At 35.1% G+C, this 20126-nt stretch overlaps 2 long non-coding RNA genes across 2 annotated transcripts; both read right to left on the reverse strand.

Annotated features, from left to right (window-relative positions):
- Positions 1–6592: 6592 nt before the first annotated feature.
- LOC142537959 (uncharacterized) lies at positions 6593–7717 on the reverse strand. The gene is made up of 3 exons (XR_012818617.1): positions 7681–7717; positions 7163–7247; positions 6593–6817 (listed from the first exon to the last, which is right to left on the reverse strand). It is a non-coding gene; the product is annotated as an uncharacterized LOC142537959 (long non-coding RNA).
- A 1147-nt stretch (positions 7718–8864) lies between these two features.
- Positions 8865–11540, reverse strand: LOC142537960 (uncharacterized). The gene is made up of 2 exons (XR_012818618.1): positions 11250–11540; positions 8865–9111 (listed from the first exon to the last, which is right to left on the reverse strand). It is a non-coding gene; the product is annotated as an uncharacterized LOC142537960 (long non-coding RNA).
- Positions 11541–20126: the final 8586 nt, after the last annotated feature.

Here is a 20126-nt window from a genome sequence, read left to right on the forward strand (position 1 = left end):
ACTAAGTTTTCTCACTTTCGCAATATTCTTGGTTTAATTGACTTGTCTTAATTATATCAGTTTTTTGTTGATATGTCAATTGTTGTTTATTCAGTTAGTTAACTGTTTATCAACTGATGTCAGTTAATCATTTATCAGTTACCTCATTTAGTTAGTTCTATGTTTGTCAACTGATGCCAGTTAGTTTTGCAAATGAGAAAAGAAACAACAACAATGAATCGTAACAAAATCTTATTGCTGATAAAATCGAAACCAAGTTACACGATCCATGTGTACTGCAGTGGCATCTTGCCAAACAGTCAACCAGTTATTCAAATCATGACTCCTGATACTCCTGAAGGTTTTGGTAGTAGAAATACTTTCAAGAAAGTATTACTCCTTCCTGAGCATCATATGGATCAGCATATCATCCTTAACAAGATCGGAAATATGATCGACATCAGCAAGTCTCTTATACTTCCTGGCAATTGATCTCTGCTTAGCAGTACCAGGAAATTCACCACTATGAATTGATTGAAGTTCATGAGCTGTGGTCCAAACAGACATAACTTCTGAAAAAACGTACTTTTCAACAACCTTCTTAAATCTTTGAAAGCGATAAGGTGACCATGAAAGATGAGGGACGTGGGAACTGCTTTGACAATCCATCGGAGTTTAGATGTTATTATCAAATAAACAAAGATCGTATTTATAGACAGTTCTTAAAGAGACAGGAGAAAGACGAAGAGTCATTAGTTACCAAATAGATTTAACTGATCCAGACTAAATTACAATTCACTCAAATGGCCAACCAAGTTCCTGCTCACATTCTCAATGCTATGACTGTTGATTTTGACTCAGTCTTGACTGTGAAGGATGAAGACGTCAAGAATATCTTTCTCGAACTGGAAGCAGCTGGGCTGAAGGGTTTTCTGGGAAAATTTTGCCAAGAAATTTATCTGAAGGAGATTCAAGACTTCTACGCTAATGGATACATCACTGCTGATGGCAAGATCGCTACTACTGTCAATACTCAGTTGCTGATTATTGATAAAGACTTCTTCAGCGGTCTATTTCAGCTGCCTACCGATGGGCTTCCATATATCACTGAAGTGAAGGCATATGATGTTGAAGAGATGCAAACCCTTCTTTCTGCTGATGGTCGGAAGATCAAGGTTTCCGATCCCAAGAAGGAGATGAAGCCAGAGGTACAGTTGCTGGCTGATATTGTAGCCAAAGGGCTATTGGCAAAGGCAGGATCCTTTGCTGCCCTAAATCTGGAAAAAATTTCAAGCCATGACTGCAATCATGGCTGACAGGAAAATGAACTGGAAGAACATTATTTTCAATATCTTTAAGAATATGTTTCAATCAACTAAGCAATCCAGGGGATATGCAGTGCAACTCAGCTATATGCTGAAGGTGAAGGGGTTAGTGGGTGATGCTGCTGAGAAATCATCCAAGTTTAAAGTTTTCAATTCTAAGAATATCCAGCCACTGAAGCTCAAATTGGACATGCCTTCCTGAGCAGTTTTTGAAGTTAAAGAAAGAGATTGGGATGTAGGAGGCTCCCAAGTCAGTTAAAAAGGCTAAGTCAACAGTTTAGAAGAAGACAAACAAACGTAAATTGATTGTCTCTGAGTCTGATTCTGATAATACCCCTCCACCCAAAATCACCAAAAAACCTCGTACTTTAAATACTACGCCAACAGTTGCTGTCCGCACAATTCCTACTGAACGGCTGACACCATCAGGAGCCCAACAGACTATTCAGGCTATACCTCTGCAAGCCATTCCAACTGAATCTTCAGTTGAGGTTCAGTTACCTCAATCTGCTGCTCAACAAAGGAGAAGATCACCAAATCTGGTGATGAGAAGAAATCGGCTCGAATCAAGGCTCCATTGATCATCATTACTGGCCACATACCTCTACTGATTGCAAGACCAAAAGGAGTAGTGATCAGGGAGAGAATTGATGCAACAACTTCAGGGCTAAGTATCCCTTATGCCCTAACAGATTCAAAAGGCAAAGGAAAAATGCAAGAAGAGCCTAGGCCAACAAATCCAATCCAAACTCATTGATCTGATATGGAAAGAGATCAATGAGTTTTCATTGACAAAGCTGAAAGCCTACGATGAATGGCTTAAATTCAGAACTCAAGTTTGCAGCTTCTGAAGAAATTAGTTCTTGAGAGATTCATAAAACTGGAGAAGGTTGTGCTCAAAATGGTCAAAGATTCTTCAATTGTTCAAGCTCTGGAGCGGAAGAAATACTTCTTTGACCATGTGCGTGAGAAGAAGTTATAGAAAATTCTTGCTCAGTTGTGACTCAATTTTGATCCTACCAGTCCAACCACATTCAATGATAAAGCTGTCTATGACCAATTGGACTAAGATATTCTCTCGCTCCAGTTGGAAATCAAACAATGGGAAATTGACACTCAAGAGCCAGCTGAACAATATGCTCAACATCAGGAGCACTCCAAAGAACCAGTTGCGAGTCTTCCAAGCAAGAAACTGATTCTACTTGCAAGGATGTACAACCATCATCCTCCGCTATTCCATCCTCAAATGCTGAACTACAACTCATTCAGATGCTGAATTATCACTAGCAAATGTTGATGAAGCGATAAAATCAGTTTCCATTGACATTCAGCTACAATCAACAAGAGAAGTTGAGGAGATTTTTGGAACTAAAGAACCAGCCGAACAGATAGAATAACCAACTGTACAGACTTTCTCTCAATCTGAAGAGCCAGTTCAGTCAGCTTCCATGATTGAGCGAGCAGTTTTTGAAGAAACTGACAAGGCTCAGCTGGACTCGGCACAAATTGAAGAAGTGCCAGCTGAAGAGCCAGTTAATATTTCAGTTGTTCAACCAACTGAAGAACAAGCTTCTCAACCAACTTGATTCTCAAACAAGAGAGGCAACTGTTACATCTGTTGATCCAAATATTTCCTCTCCTCAACAGCTTCAACAGGAAGCTTTACCAGAACATGATTCAGAAATGGTGACACTTGAAACGGATACAACTGGCAGGGCTCTGATCATCTTCGATCAACATAACAGAGAATAGGAACCAGAAACTTCTGAAGCCATGTCTCATGGCATCTCGATAACAACTGAATCCTTGCTCGAATAAATTCAGGAGATCCAGACCAATCTTGTCGGTATAGTATCTTCCATTTCAGATATCAAGTCAACTCGATTCTTGCACACTATGAGGTTTGATTCTATAAAGGACAATACCATGGGAAAATTGCAGCAAATTCAAAAGGACGTCACTTCTTTATTCCTTAAAATGGACGAACTTCGGAAAGACAGAGTGTCAGCTGAAGCTCATTTCCAGACTCAATGCTTTGGTTACAAGATGCCTTGACTTTCTGGAAAGCACTATGTCCAAAAGAATGGATTTACTGCAAGATATTCTATTAAATGCGGTGTCTAATCTCAACTCAGATGTGCAGACTTTATCGAAAAAGGTTGATGAGTTTGACAAAAAAAAGGAAGAACAAGAACAAGGAGGAAATGATCAGCCAGAAAAATCTTCGAAGAACATCAAGAAGAAATAGAAGATTATTTTATTGTTTCTTGAAGATTATTTCTTTCTTTCATTATTTGTACGAATCTGTACATTGAAAGGATTATTTTATATACAAAAAATTCGAAGATTATTTTTGTGATTTCAGTTGATCAGTTCATGTATTCCAAGTTTTGTCAAACACCAAAAAGGGGGAAATTGTTGGAAACTAAATTTCGATTGTTTGACAAACCAAATGCTTAAATCGATTGGATTATTTGATCAAGAAGTTTGAAAGTAACTGAACAAATAATCAAACTGACAGTTACCCATAACTAAAGATTAATGCGCAGACTAACAAAGGCAACTGAACCAGCTGAACTGAACTTACCCAGACAACTGACTGATCAGTTGGAAACTAATCAGTCGATACATTCAGTTGTGAGCTTATCAGCTATTGCTTATCAGCTGATCTTTCAGCTGTATACGTCATCAGTTAACGAAAAAGGACATTCAACCGACAACAGTACAAAGCAGACTGCAACAAATAGTGAGAACGTCGCAAAGCTGCAGTGTACGAATGTCAGAAAGATATTGACGTGGCAAGCAACGGATATAAAGATTCAAATTACATTGATTATTACCGTTGAAGATAAGCATATAATAGCAGAGAAGGGCAATTGAAAAACTATCCCAACAATCAACGATTCACTATTATATCAATCTTGTTGTTACTCTGCTGAAATTCTCGCTCATATTCAAAAGAATTAGAAGCTCACACTTATCAGATATATTTGTAGCACTACTTTTCGATCTTACTAGCATAAATCATCTTGTTGTAAATTTTATCTTAAAAGAGATCAGTTGTGCTAAGTCCAGTTGAGTACTGTGAATCATTTTGTAAGCTAAGAGTTTCAGTTTTGACATTGTTAAGTTCAAACTGAAGTGAGTATGTACAAGTGTTTGTATCGATCAAAGTCTTTTAGTGAATATTCTATCCTTGTGATAGAAGGGCTGACGTAGGAGTGATTGAAATCTCCGAACATCCATAAAATCTCGTGTATTCTCATTTCAGTTTTCATTCTATCTATCAGTCGGTTTATTTATCCACTTTATTGTTAACTGATCGATATCGACTGAAAAGATTCCGAGTTTCAGTTTGTCACTAAACTGAATCATCATTTGAAAAGTTTGTGAAAATCGTGAGTGTTTATTCAACCCCCTTCTAAACACTCCTTCACCAGTTAATCGATTCTATCACCTTATCTGTATAGTAGACACCAAAATCCAATTACTGAGATGGTGCACCATTCTATATGTAAAGGTACAACGGTTTAACCATACCGAGCAAGAAGCGACGAGGGAGTTAGAAGAGAAGATGCACACCCAACACCCTTACCTTTTTGAAGATCAAGCAAACTAAAGTTTTGAGGACGAAAATTCCAATAAAGAGGTTGTGATGTGAGGACTCGAAATTTGGAAACACCGAACACCTCCGAGAATGCAATATCTTAGTTAAAGGAGTTTGAAATGTTGCAAGCTCGTAAGAACAAAAACATGGTAGTTCATGTGCACAAACCCCTAGCTCAATGAACCAAAAATTTAACTCAGTGAAGCTCAATGCATGTTGTCCTAATTGATTCAAACTTCAGCTAAAAGAGGAGCTAAAAGTTAGAAATAATCAAGGTGCAAGAAGATACCTTTTAGCTAATCTAGATGACCATTGGCTTGAGTAACAAATTGGAGGTATTTTGAAGGCCACAATTGGTTGGAATGGAGGGTGGGGGAGATCCACAACCAATTTAATCCTACAAATAGCACACAAAGGGCTGAAAAATGTCACACTATAGAAACCTCCATAAAATTTCCACAAATCCGACTGCTTGAGGGCCTGCAAAAATCGAGAGCCTCCAACCAAGTTTTGGGCATAATTAGCACATCATCTAAGGCAATATTCTGCCTAGTAGTGCACGTGATATCGGGACAAGAAACATCCAAGACTGATGGAGTATGAGCGAGCCTACTCAAGCCTTTTGAACAAATGAAGTTCGAGTATAATCCAAGCGGTTATTGGGCAGTAACCACGATGAGAATAAGACGTCAATCTGACCATCGTTCATCTATCTTCGCGCCAAAAATCAACTAAAATTCGGTCTTGGAAAGCTAGTGACGATCGAGCCACACCAAGTCACAATAGTTTGACCCTTCACACACAACAATTAGCAAGGTTTTAAATTCTGTAAGTGAGCTGATGTATTGTTTTAAAGGCTTGGATATGTTTTAAAATTCGATTGATGCACTATACGTTTATTATGTCTTTGCATCCTTTGACTTTGTTTGTTCAATTCTAATTATGTCATGTCATGTCTATCAGGTTTTGAATCCGAAAAGCACTGTTATGATTCGAACTGGAAGTGAGAAGAAAATTGATAAGTTTTGTTCTGGCGCCCACAAAATTTGTATAAAAATGTGTCCTGGCCCCCCACACAGTGGGTATAAAACTGTGTCTTTATGCTCGTCCCTTAAAAGAGTAACATATACGGAGAGTTCGACCATGAATAACTAGATGAATTTCAATGTTCCGCTTTGCCATGTTATACTATGTTCTATTCCAATTTCTGAGTATGTTATTGTTATGATATATTTCTGTAAACAAAGGTTTGAAATTTGTTTTATGTATTGAACTTTTGAAACAATTTCTAATGTATAAATTTTATTATTATGGTGATCAATCAGCATCAACTTTTTTGAGTATTTTTCAAAACACTCACCACGTTACTTTCTCACCACGTATTCGATCCCTGGACGTGTCAATGTGATAAACATCTCTTGTCGGTTTGTCAGAGAAAATCAACGTTGAAATTTTATGGAAAGAGGGATTATTCCATCCTACCCCTGCAGGCAGTGCCTGCAGGGGTACATCCAAGGGCCGGAATTTTTTCTGGCCCAATTTTTTTTTTTAATTTTTTTTTCCCCATGAAATGGAATCACAACCATTCATATGGGGTGTGGGCACTGCCCCCACACCCAGGATCGAACGAACCTGAAAAGAGGATGAATAATATAGATAGGATCTCATTTTATCCAATGTATAGAAAATTAAATACACGAGGTATATAAAGTATTATATGCGTAAATAGCATGTGTTTCATTTTGATAAGGTGATTTGTTACTTTGTTTCTTTTGGGACCACTCTTTAATCACAAGGAGACCACTGGAAAAGTCGATTTGTGTCCTATCAGTCATCTTCCCACCATTGGCATTGGACGAGTTGATTTGAACCCTGGTCCGACAGTTTTGCTCACTTGGATCCAGCCCTATAACATGAAAAATATGTGTTTTCACACAAAAAGTATGTGAATTTTATGTTAATTGTAGTATTTCATAGGAAACATCGTAAATTATGGTTATGCTTTATGTTAATTGCAGTATTTCATAGACAACATTGTAAATATGATTATAATTATTTATTTCTATGCGATTTTGGTAATGATTTAATTTTAGTATATTACGTGGCTTTCTTATGTTTGTGTACGTATGTATATATATACCACCGCTCTTATGCCATAATTTAAGCCTTCTTATTTTCCATTGAAAAAAAAGTCACTATTTTGCAATAAATAGACACAGCGATATAATTTATCGAGGAAGATGGCACATACCTCAATCCCTTCGAAAATCACATGATAACCGAGTTTTGTGATCGGGTACAGGGGCAAATCTAGAATTTCGACTCTTTGGGGGCCGCTTATAAAATACAGACAAAATATTAAATGATGAAAGACAAAAAATATTATCGGTTATATTCAACTAAACATAAATAGTACATTTTAAAAAGAAAATTTCTAACTAAAATGAATTCGACGTTCCTTAAAATGTTCAAACTTTTCGATAATAATATCTATACAAATATTTTAAGCAATTTCTCTTTCAATAAATATCATCAATATATCGAGAGAAAATCATCATCCATTTTGCTTCGAAGCTTAGTATTGACGATATTCATAGTTGAGAATGACAATTCTGTAGTAACGATAGAAACTGGAAAAGTCAGCATACTCAGCATCTGATAGTAGAAAAGGCTTTTTATAGATGATAAATTTAAAAGTAATAAAGTATTAAAAAAATTAAAAGTAAATCAGTTATTAAAAAAAGAAAAAAAAAACCCTAAGATTCAAACCTGGGTTTACACGTACAGAAACTCTTGCTTTGCCATGGAGATACATGCTCTTTAATTTATTGTGATCGGCCATTTGTGTGTGTGTGTATATATATATATATAATTTTTCAAAAATTAATATCAACTAAAAAAATTTAAAAAAAATTAATAATAAAATTCTGGAAACGCCACCATTTGCGGCAGCCCTGCAATGATTTGCATGGTCTAGCTGCAGCTTCTCCAGCCTCACATCATATGCTGTTGTAGCGTTCGTTAAGTATAAACAGACGTTGCAAATTTTAAACGTGTGATGTTCAATAGCCAAACGTTCGAGCATACTTTACTATAAACAAAACTTCAATATTTGCATATGAAGAATGAAATAATCAAACAAAAAAAACAAATATTCTTAATCAAACAAAAAAAACAAATATTCTTACCTTGGAAATTGAAGATTAAATATTTTATTGTGTACACATATTAAGTATTATATTAGTTGTTTAATTAATTCTTAATAACTTTTAAATTTTAATTTTAATATATATCATTTCATTTCTTATTAAAATATTTTGTATTAACTTATTATTTTGACAATTTATTTCATAATCGCAGAAAATCGAGGTCCAGAAAATCTCAGTGTTCTCTACTTACAAGCGACACTGAAAGTGTTGATGATATTATAAGAGTTAGGCGATCTGACAATGTGATGAGTAGGACCGAGTGCTTACCGCTTTACCAAAAGCTATAGCTGTTGGCGTTTTGGTACAACTCAAATCTTTTAAACCGCACATCAGCTCAAGCACCACGGTTCGATCGCTCTACCAAAGTAGGGACAATTATTGCACCCAACATGGTGAAACAACTATCATGTTACAAGATATTTCAATAATTTTGGGTCTAACAATTGATGGTGACCTAATGACAGGAATAAATGTTTCACATATAGTTGTTCCATGACAACATATATGTCTTGACTTGTTGGGATTCACGCCATCATCATTGCATTTTAAAGGTGGTCATTTGTCTATGACTGCACTACACGATCATTGTATTTCTATCATTATTGATGATAATATTTCGGAAGTAGATGTCTGCGAAACGTCTGCGAAAAATCGCGGAAATATTTTTTACCATAACTACCAACCTGAAACGTCTGCGAAAAATCGCAGAAATATTTTTTTTTTAATAAAACTCGCATTTAAAAATAACATTTAAAATAATCTTTTTAATTGGCAATAAAATTAATGTAGTTTAAAATAACTACCATCATCCAAAATCATACGTGCACATAAACGTATAAAAATCTTAAAATCATCAACGTATGAAAATATTCCTCTCCTCTCAATATCATAAAACATTATGCGGAAAATATGTGGTACTCGGGTCATGTCACCGCGCCAGGTCTGCCTACTCAGAGTTCGGCACCTCAAGTCTCCTCATCATGAAGCTCACCTGCATCACACACGCCTAGTGAGTCTAAAAACTCAACACACCTGTACCAGGAATAACAAGTACATATACATAGCACACAGCAGTGAAAAATATCATACTCAACATATCTTTCATGAACTTAAAATCATAACGTAAACATATCGTGTAAAATCATATCGTGTCAAAGTATGTAATCTCATGTTATCATATACGTAAACGTGTCGTGTAAAATCATATCGTATTAAATCATGTCATCTCATGTCATCATATACGTATACATTTTCTTTTTTAATAGAATTCAGATCATTAGTTGTGACTTTCGTATCAGCTCTATCGTATCAGCTCTATCGATGGGTCCATCTACATGTAACCGTGGTACCCGGCGACGGGAGACATCAGCGACAGCATTACCCATCCACTGAGCCCGGGCCTCAGCTCATCATATCTTATATCATCGTATACATATACATCATCAGTCACAACCAAATCTCATCCTTCAAAAATAGCATCATAATCATCACTTAATAAAAACATGCATATACGTAACTTTTCCTTTAAACCAAGCATGCAACATATTTATCATAATTGCTTAAAATCGTAAACATGATGCATAAACATTTAAAATATCATGAATTTGTGCTCAGGACGCTGCCAGGACCAACATCTCACCCCAGGTGCAAAATGACCTTTTTGCCCCTGGAAACCCAAAATTACCGTTTTACCTCTAGATGTAAAATTTCACTTATTTGACATTTTCTTAATTTCATTGACTCTAACATGTCCCAAATAATTATTTAAGCATACATCAATTTTTTCATATTTTTATTTGGTTTAAATCGAGGACTTTTAAATTAATCTTTAACTATAACATATTAATCCGTTTTAATCCTGAATTAAACCAAACCTTAACATAAAATTCCCAAATTAAAAACTTAGACTTCTAATAATTATTTGAGCTTAAATATAATTTTTCATAATTTTATTAAGCTTAAATCTAGGCGTTTCAATTAATTCTTTAATTAACGTTTCATGCGGCGACTAAATCCCGAATAAATCCAAAACTCATTATTTTGATCAGAAACTTTCCGAACTCCTAAAAATGTCCGAAAACATATTTAAAAGCATCCCTAGACGTGAACTTGAGCCCATTTAATAACTTAACCGAGTTGTTTTAAAACTTAGATCGGGATCCCGATTTTAATCCGAATTAAACCGAAACTTAACCAAAATTTTTCCAACTTTTTACCATAACTTAAAAACCCATTCTAAACCATTTTCTATTTAAATTATTCCCTCTAAATCCATAATGTTTCGGCTACTCTCAATAAAACTCTCGGCCCCCCCTTGTGCTCTTATCTTCCAACACATGTATTCAACTCCATAAAGTTTCGGTCCACCTTCAATCTTCACTTGTCTAGCTTTAAGGCTCACCCTTAAGACCTTAATGAACTCCTAAACCAAGCCTAAACAAAACATAAAGCTGCTGTGCAACTAAAAGCAGAAACGTTCGAGCCTCTCCAAGAACAACTACCCGAGCTCTCTTCAACTACACCCCCTTCGATCTGCTCCTGAACCGAGACCAGCTGTTCCAGCCCTTAACCCACCTCTCCTAGACCTCGACTGGACCCTCATGAACCAGCATAACCCGCGGCTGCTCCACCATGCAAACCGCAGCTCCCCCACGATCGCGGTTCTCACAAAAACGCCAACCCGAAGCCAACACCTACATCTCCCGATCGATCTCGCTTGGGCTGGTTCTAGCGTGCGCTGAACTCTTCCAAACCTTGTCTCAGACCCACCAGGGTCTGATCCGTGGCTCGGAATGGTCCTGGGGTTGCTGGCCCAACCCCGATACAAGATCTCCCCTAAACCGAAACATACAAGGGACTGCACCTACGATTTACAGCAACCCTTCTCAAGCCTCGACTCCAGCGCTATTTTCCTCAAACTGTGACATGCCTTAGCCCTCTAGCATCAGTAGACACAGGCCCCTTACACCAAGATCACAAACATGAGTTGGATGCAAAGAAAATGTAACTTTCATGCTCAACCGAAACATACCCGTAAAAACGATGCATGAACTGAAAAACAACGTGAATGGCACACATATCAGCATGTATTATGGCGTAAATGATGCAGAAATAATGTACATGGCGTGCCTTAGATGTTATAGAAGCGAGGAGATCGAAGAACGAGCGTCGGAGACAATTTGTTTGAAGGAATTGCTATGGCCGATATTTTCTTGAATTGAAAATGCTATGGCCGATGGTTGCTGAAGGGAGGCTAGCTGCTGAATTAAATAATGAGAGTGGGGAGAGTTGGAATAAAGAGGTGTCGGTTGGTGGGGAGGGTAAATGGGTATAGGGTAGCTTAATTAGTTATTAATCAACTAGCTAATGGTCTTTAAATGATTTAATTAAAAACTTAAAAGAATTTTAAGCCTAACGAGATTAAAAGTTGGCCCATTAAATACAAACATACTCCTGAAAAATATTTCGTGTTGAAAAGTTTTTGAAAATATTAGCCGAACCTTCAAAAAGTCTCCCGATTTGATAAAATTCGCGTACCATTAAAAATAAAAATCATGCGGGTAAAAATACCCAATAAATTCTATATTTTGAAAAATACCCTTAAAAACATCTTAAATTAATATTTAAAAACAAATCATGTAATTAAAATAATTTTCCTGAAAATTCTCCCGGTCTCCTCTCCTCGTTCGTGCGCGAAATAAAACTTAAAAATCATAGTGCATGAACTTTTAAAATTTTATTAATTAAATTTTATCATGCATGAATTATGCATAAAATGCATAAATAAAATTAAGAACATGATCAATGAAATAAACATGCATTTAATGCTTTAAAACAATTTAATAAAATACGAACAAAATTTAATAACTTGCATGCATGTGGTTTACGTGAACCTTCAAATTTTTGAGACGTTACACAACCTATCCACCTTATTTCTCGATCAAGTTGTTATGTCCTCACAAAATCTTCTTCTTTCACATCTAACCGAGTTGTGGTGCAACTGATCAAACGTGAATAGATCTCAGTATCGTTCGTCTGCAAGAGGTTGAAATATTTCCTCATACATTGCTAGGTACTTGGACATGTTGTACCACAACTATACAAGTGTTGTGAGATGTAATGAGTACCATTTAGTGGCGCAAATTTCATGAGAACATGGGATGGTGTAACGTCCAAAAACCAACCCACGTAAACAATATGCATGCAAATGATTTAAATTACTTAATTGTTTTATTTAATTGATTTTAAATGCTTACATGATGTATATTATATGATTGAAGGTCTAATTGCATGATTTCATAAAAATTGAAGATTTTTATCCGAATATTCGATAATAGGCTGGGGAAGGAGACCGGGGACGACCAAGGATGAAATATTTTTCAATAAATATTTTTGAGGCTCAATATTATGATTAAATTTTTTAAAAAATAATAAAGCCCAAATTATTTTACGATACGGGCTCGATTTTACCCGGAAATCCGGTTTTGGACAAACGAGGGACTTTTAAAGGACCAAAATATTATTTTTGAAAACAAATTTTTATAAACTTTTATTTTTCAATTAAATAGGTGTTATTGAGCCTAATTTACCTAAGATTAGTAGACAAAATTGCTCAGAAAAATAAAGGCTCAAGACCTAAGCCCATTAACATGCAAATTTCAACATCTATAAAATGAAAACCTAGGGCCTTTGGGTACCTCATTCAGCCGAAATCACACACACAACACACATAATAATTTTCAAAAATTAGGAGAGGAAAATCTTGGAGTTTTCGTCGTCCGTTCGTCCTCTTTCGTAACTAACGCCGACAATAGCATATTCGAGCGTTTTAAACGCAAAAAAACGATTCTAAACTTCTTTGACGCACCATTCAAATCATATTATGCTTGTTTTACTTATTTTTACATGAAATTTATTGAAGCATGAACCGTTTAACGATAGAACAAATATTTTCAATGTTTTGATGATTTTACGCTTATTTGAAAAACGTTATGAATTCCAAAGACACGCTGCCAATAGGATGTGTTTAAGGGCTAGGAAAAGAGTCGTTAAGGGACAACACGAGGGCTGGAGTCGAGCTTAGCTAGGAAGAAACAAACCTAGGGTTTCCTACGTGGTGCCACGCGATTATGGGCTCGGCTATGTAGCATGGCTGCGTGTGGCTCGGCCAGGGCTGGGGCAGGGGCTGTGATGGATGTGGTCTGGGGTTAGGAAGAGTCCTATCATGGCTAGGACTCATGGATAGCAGCTAGGGAAGAGTCCACAAGTGGTAGGACTCTTCCCCATGCGTGCATATGGAAAATTTCTGCTAGGGCGGCTCGCGGCTTGGTTGGGGCTGGCTAGGCTGGTCCAGTAGGGTCTAGGGAAGATGGTTAGTGGTCGGGACAGGGCCTGGTGCAGCCAAGGTTCATGGTGGCTCGAGTAGATAGGGGCCGCGACTTGGAGAAGGGAAGATAGGGCTCGCGGGTTTGACAGGGGCATGGGCTGGCTCGGTGCTGGTCTAGGCTAGTTTGGTTAGGGTCTGGGAATGGTTTGGTCCAAGGTGGCCCGAGGGTGGCTCGAGTCGCGTGAGGTGAGGGCTTGTCTTAGGGTTTAGGGCTCGATTTTGGGCTAAGGGGGGAGTAAGGACTCGAACCGTGGTTCACGGGTCGTGGTTCGTGGCTCATGGGGGTATTTTAGGAATGAAAAGTTTGTATTTAAAGTTTGAGAAGAAAATATTAAGTTTTGAATTAATTCGGGATTTAAACGCTTCACGGTTTAGTAATTAAGGAATTAAATAAAAAGCCCGAGTTTACGTTAAATAAAAATATTAGAAGTCAAATTTAAGCTTAAATAATTATTTGTGATAGTTTCGAGTCAATAAAAGTGAGACAAAGTCAAAATTGAGGATTTTTGGGTCTAATGGCAAAATAGTTATTTTACACATGGGTAGTACAAAAAGGGTTGGCAGTATCCTGAAGAATCATAACATATTCTAAATGATATTTTAAAACGTTTATGATGAAATTATGGGATCTCATGATTTATGATAAGGCTTGTAATTTTCACTGTTAAAAATAGTATTTTACAAATGTGGAAAGGATATGATGTTTAATGATTAAAAAGAAAAGAAAAAATATTTTGAAGGATTTGAATTGACTGTGACAAAAAGGATATGATATATGATTATTGGGAATATCGTAAGAGAGAAGGCCCCAGAGGGAGCCCTACGATCGTATTTCCATTTTATGTCGGTGTTTAGTGCCCGTCCGCATGCGCAATGGTGAGCTAAGACTGATGAGTCGACCACATGATACAGCTAGTCACTTTCAGAAATCAAACTTCACTTAAAACGATATATGATGATGAAAACTTTTATGATTTATTTATGCTTACAAGCTTATTTTATGTAAAAGTATGATTTTTAATACATGACATTGAGAGAGGCGCTGACGCTTAAGTGGATCGAGGCCGGCAGTACACTATCGAGTGACATTTATTTTCCGCATTAGCTTGATAGTAAAGTTTTGAAGTAAAGATTTTGTTAAAAGTATTTAGAGATTTATGCTTTATTTTGGAAGTTAGTTTGGTCGTGTTAATGGTTGACGTAAAGTTTTTGTTAATTGACGATTTAGGGATATTTATGCACTTGAGATTTTAAATGTTAAATTAAATTTTGGATTTTGGAATTGTTGAGTATCTTGAATTGCAAGTTTCAAGTTTAAATAAGAAAAAAAAATTAGTAAGATTTTAAAGTATAAAAGTAGTGGACGTTTCAGATGCCAAAATTCGTCCATTTACCACATGAACAATCATTAGTTGATATTTTCATCACCTGAATATGTTGGAAATGACTTGGTCTTCTTCCAGTCGCAACCGAAGCAGTTTGCTCCCGTACATCATATTTTGCAACACAATGTTCACTAGATTTTCTCACCCATTCCTCATACTTCCGCCAAGCATAATCTGACCATAGCTGATTTTCTCGAATCATAAGACTACCTCTTGTCACACGATCAATGAAATACTGTATGCACATCAGAAGTGTCAAGTGTACTATCACAGATATAGGAAGTCTAAGAGCTCCTTTTAACATACTATTTAAACACTCCAACATATTGGTTGACATTACCCCATGATACCAACCACTGTCATGGGACATACTCCATTTCTCTTTCGCATTTCCAGCCAAATATCTGTGTGCCAAGATGTTTTTGTTCTTGATTGCTTCTATTGTTGCATAAAACTTACAAATTTGATGTTCTGAGCCTACCTCCCAACATAAATATTTCACATGCAAATATTTGAATTTAGAATTAAAATTTGAACAGACATATCTCAAACAAAAACGAAGAACACTACGAGGAGGTTGAAAATAGGGTAGATCCTCAACTGCTCGCATAATTCCCTGATTATATTTGGACATCGCACACATATATTTTAGAAGTAGTTACACACATCTCTCCCATGTACCATAAGCAATTTCCACTGCTCGTTTCAAACATATAAAATTATTATTATTGTGTAATTAAATGTTTGAGTAGAAGAATTTTCTCAAATAACATGGATCCGAACACATGTTCGAAATTAATTATTTACAAGAATTATTTCAGTACTTCTAATTTCATTTTCTCGTGTATAAGATTTAAACATTTGCAAGAAATTATTTTCTAGCAGAATGTCTGTTCTTGTATCATGAAATTTAATCGGTGGTGTTTTCACCTTGTACCAAGGTATTTGTCCAGCACCCCTGATTAATATTTCTGTCATCTTAATTCCTTTAAGTAAAATTAATATTCTCTTAGAGAAAACTCATCCAGAAATCTAAGGTAATTCTTCTTCCAATTATTTTGGAAACACTCCTCTTTTTGTTATACAGATTCCTGCTCCGAAATCAATATAAGCATAAAATATTATGTTTTATATTTTTCATATAATATCCTTATTGGGATGTATATCGAGAATCAGCTCGTGGTCATTGGATTTTTCACATTTTTTTATATGAACTTCCAATTCACCAATATTGATAATTCTTTGGTAAATTCTCATTATAGGTTGCTCTAAATAGTAAATAATATTAAAAAGAAATTGATTTCTTTATCTTGTAATTTCAAATATTATTTTGACTTCTCTCCACCCTTCTGGATATCTAACCTTTTCTATTGTTGAAAATCTTTTTAGTACCTGTTGGACATCCTGGACATGTGTTTTTCCCATCTATGACTTATTATTCTATCTCATTGAAAAGATAGTCTTCTTAATTCCGGTATAAGACTTTGATTCCTTTGTAGAATCGGTTTGTCATGTATTTGAATAATGTTTCGTGTACTAAAGGAAACTCGATTCTTCTGTATAAATTGTCTGAGCAACTTTTCCAAATATTTATGGTATTTGAATAAACACATTTCTTATAAAAAATTATGAGTGTTGTGCATTAGATTGAGCATATGAAATTTGATAAGTAATAAAATATGGTCTATTGTCATCTTTCATCAGCCTATTTTCTTATAAATTTTGATGTAATATTAAAGCTCGGCTAAAATCTCGATTTGCCAGTTATAGAAAATTCTTGGGTAAATTACTACTACAATTTTTCATGCGCATAGATTTGTTGATGTTGTTCCCAGTATTGAATCTTGAACATTACCCATTTGTTTATCGCATATACCAATGCCACTATGTGAATTTATTCCTTCTTTAAAAGTAGGTTTTATCATAATCTAGATTGCTACGATATGAATCCAAGACATAGTTCGTGCTACTTCCATCTTGAGTTTTTTCAATTCTTCCGTAATTTCTTCAGAAGGAATTAATTGCATCTCTATCCAGCTTCCCGTAAGTTCCACTGGAATTGTCATTTCTCTTATAGAAACTTTATAGATTAGATGGTACTTTATGTTTCTTAGGCTAAGAATTACTAACAAATTTTCTACATTTCCTACAGAGAATTCTTGATATCTCTGTAGGATATGATTTTCTCTCATGATCTTTTGGATCATTTTATGATATATTGTTGTCTGGCTGAAAAACCAGACCAATCTTCATGTGTTCCGTGTGGAAATACCCCGTCTTCAGTCAGATTTTAATTCTGTTTCATCAGATTCTTCTTGATTCAAGATTTCTTCTTCTTCATATATACTATCTTCTGAAGGAATATTTTCAAACCAGTATACTTGAATTAGATCTTGGTAATAAATCACTTCTTCAATATCTGGAGTTGTTTCAAAGCGTTTTATCCTTTTATGTCATTTTTTGGACAGTTAGTCGAAATATGACCTCTTGCTCCACATGTCTAGCAGTTACAATCTTTAAAATTTTCACTAGCTCGGGTTTGAGCTATTTTGAAAGTTTTCTTTGTTGGTGTACACCCTGTGCTTCGAAATGAGTTCGATGCTTGGATGAAATCCTACTTCTTGATGGTCCACTTCTTCGCCCAAATTTGTAATATCTGAAATTTTGTCTAAATCATATTGTTCTTGGTTTTCAATAACGAATTATATTTCTTTTCCTTCTGCATTAAGGATGAGATCTAAAGCCCTTTCTTTTATGCCCTTGTGGCTTACTTCCAATGACTGTTGGAAGATAATTTTTTTTATAACATAAAGGAGTACGTTAATTAATATCCCTTAATCGTTTGAAATTCTTTTGTAATGTTGTCATATGACCTGCCAATTTTTCTTTGATAAAATATGCCCTCCGTGCCAAAGTAATTGGATTACTTGAGACATATTCTCTAATTAGAATTTCTCTCGAGAGACTTGGCATTTTGACTAAAAAAATTTGCATTGCTATATTTTCTTCGACTTCCGAATTCCATCCATATTTAGTAAATAATATAATGTATTCATCTAACAAACAGCTGTCATGTAATTAATGATTATACAAAGCTTGAGTATATTTATTTTCTTATCTGTGTCTTGACTATTAAAATAGTCTACCCCTAGAAATTATGTTTTAAATAGAGTAGTCATTCTCCCAGCTATCTCACTAAGAGATTGTTCAGCAAGGACTTACTCTTTAGTTTCTGCTTGAATTCATGGACCAAGCAATTTTAATTGATCCCATTAGAATTCTTTCTAAAATTTTAATGAATCCTTATTTGTTGAGATCAAGTGTGTATGCTTTGATTCTCCAGTGGATGTCCAGTCATCTATGATATCTTCTCTGTTTTTGAAATGCAGTACGTCAAGGTTAAGCATAATCTCATAAAGATCTAATTGGTTCTAAAACAGACTTCCCATAGGGTGTTTGGTGCAAGAGAATTTGATTTCTCTTTGACCTTGTTCACACTAGATGTGCTTCTCCACCTACTTGAAATTCTGTTTGGGGTCTTCTCATATTTTTATTATGAGATTCCACACTTTCACTTGGTGGTTCATAGGACCAAGTTATTGAGAAAGGTTCGTCCCCTGTTGTATTCATCTTTAGATGTACGACCTTGAGATTCGCAAAAGACTCTACAAGATATTAAAGATCTTCTAGACCAATCTTTTCTATAGTTTTCATCAACTTATTTTCTTTTCTGAGAGAGTTTTAATCAGATTGATCAATTTTTCTTCGTCGGTTAATGGTTTTGGCATTACCTTGGCCTTCCCTCTTTAGTGCAATAAGGCTTCAATACCAAAAGATGTTTGTAATCTTCTTTGTGAGATCTTTTTATTAGAGCTTCGTTGGTGTTATAGAGTTAGATTATTATTTGAATATCATTTAATGTTCCATGAATTTCTTCTTGTTTTTAAAGGGTTTCCTCGATATTATGTGGACATAATATATCTTATTGTCATAATTATGCACCATCTTTTAGATCTCTCTAAGATCTTCGGAGAGTTTAGATGAATTTGAAAATATTTCTAGGAACCTATTATTTTGAATCATAAGTTGGCTTAGTATTGATTAACATTGGTTAACTCTTTTTGTAAATATTCCAAAGTGTTGAAATAAATCATGCGTTCCTCTTTGCACCTGGTGTCTACTATTGGGTTAACTCTTTTTGTAAATATTCCAAAGTATTGAAATAAATCATGTAAATATTTAATCTCGAATATATATTCGTATCCATAATTTTTTGAGAAAATATGATCATCAAACATTTAATCACTCGATAATAATAATATTGTATGTTTGAAATAATTTTACTTCAGTTATGATACTATTTCTGGCCCAGTGATAACATCAATGATATTTTTGATCATTTTATGAAAATTGAAGAATTCAAATCAAAGTTTTAGATCTTAAAAATTAAAGATTAAATTTAATATTTTTTTTTTTGATAATTTACTCATAAAAATTGAGTATAAGTAGATAGTGTGTGGCTAAAAAAACAAAGATAGAAAATAATTAAAAAAATACGATGTATCACGTGTCAAGCATTGGGGATGAGAGCTCCTCTCCTGGAGTAGCATAGAATATCAAGGATGGGACTCGAGATTCTCTACGTCTCCGGTGAAGAGAAATATTAGAGCTGTGAAATTGATTTGTAGCACCTCTGCATGATAATCATTATTTTATTTCCCAAGTTTATGTATATAGATACATGTGTGTGTGTATATATATATATAACTAGAACAACATTCTATTTCTAGTTAATGCATATGTATGATATTATTATTTCTACTAATTAAAATTCTCGGAGATACAATAGTTTGAATGAGGATGGAGAGTCGGGATAAGTGGCGGAGTCAGAAATATGGCTATGTTCGGGTTATAATTTTAAACTTTAGAATATTTTAATATTTTCAATTGATCTATCCTGACTAATATCATATTATTCCAAAATTATACAAAATTTACATATAATTTTTTTAAAAAAAAATTGAACCACCTGGAGTTTAGGCATGTGACGGGGTATGTATAAGGTCCTTCAAAATTGCAACGGGTCTAGTTCATCTCATATATAAGGCGGCAAAAAATGAATAAGTTGAACCAATTTGTAGTCAACAAATTTTCTACTTTGAGAATTATTTAAACTCTAGAATCTTTTAATATTTAAATTGATACATCCGGACTAATATCATATTATTTCAAAAT

Source organism: Primulina tabacum, chromosome 2 (genome assembly GCF_025594145.1).
Source record: "Primulina tabacum isolate GXHZ01 chromosome 2, ASM2559414v2, whole genome shotgun sequence".
Taxonomy (NCBI): Eukaryota; Viridiplantae; Streptophyta; class Magnoliopsida; order Lamiales; family Gesneriaceae; genus Primulina; species Primulina tabacum.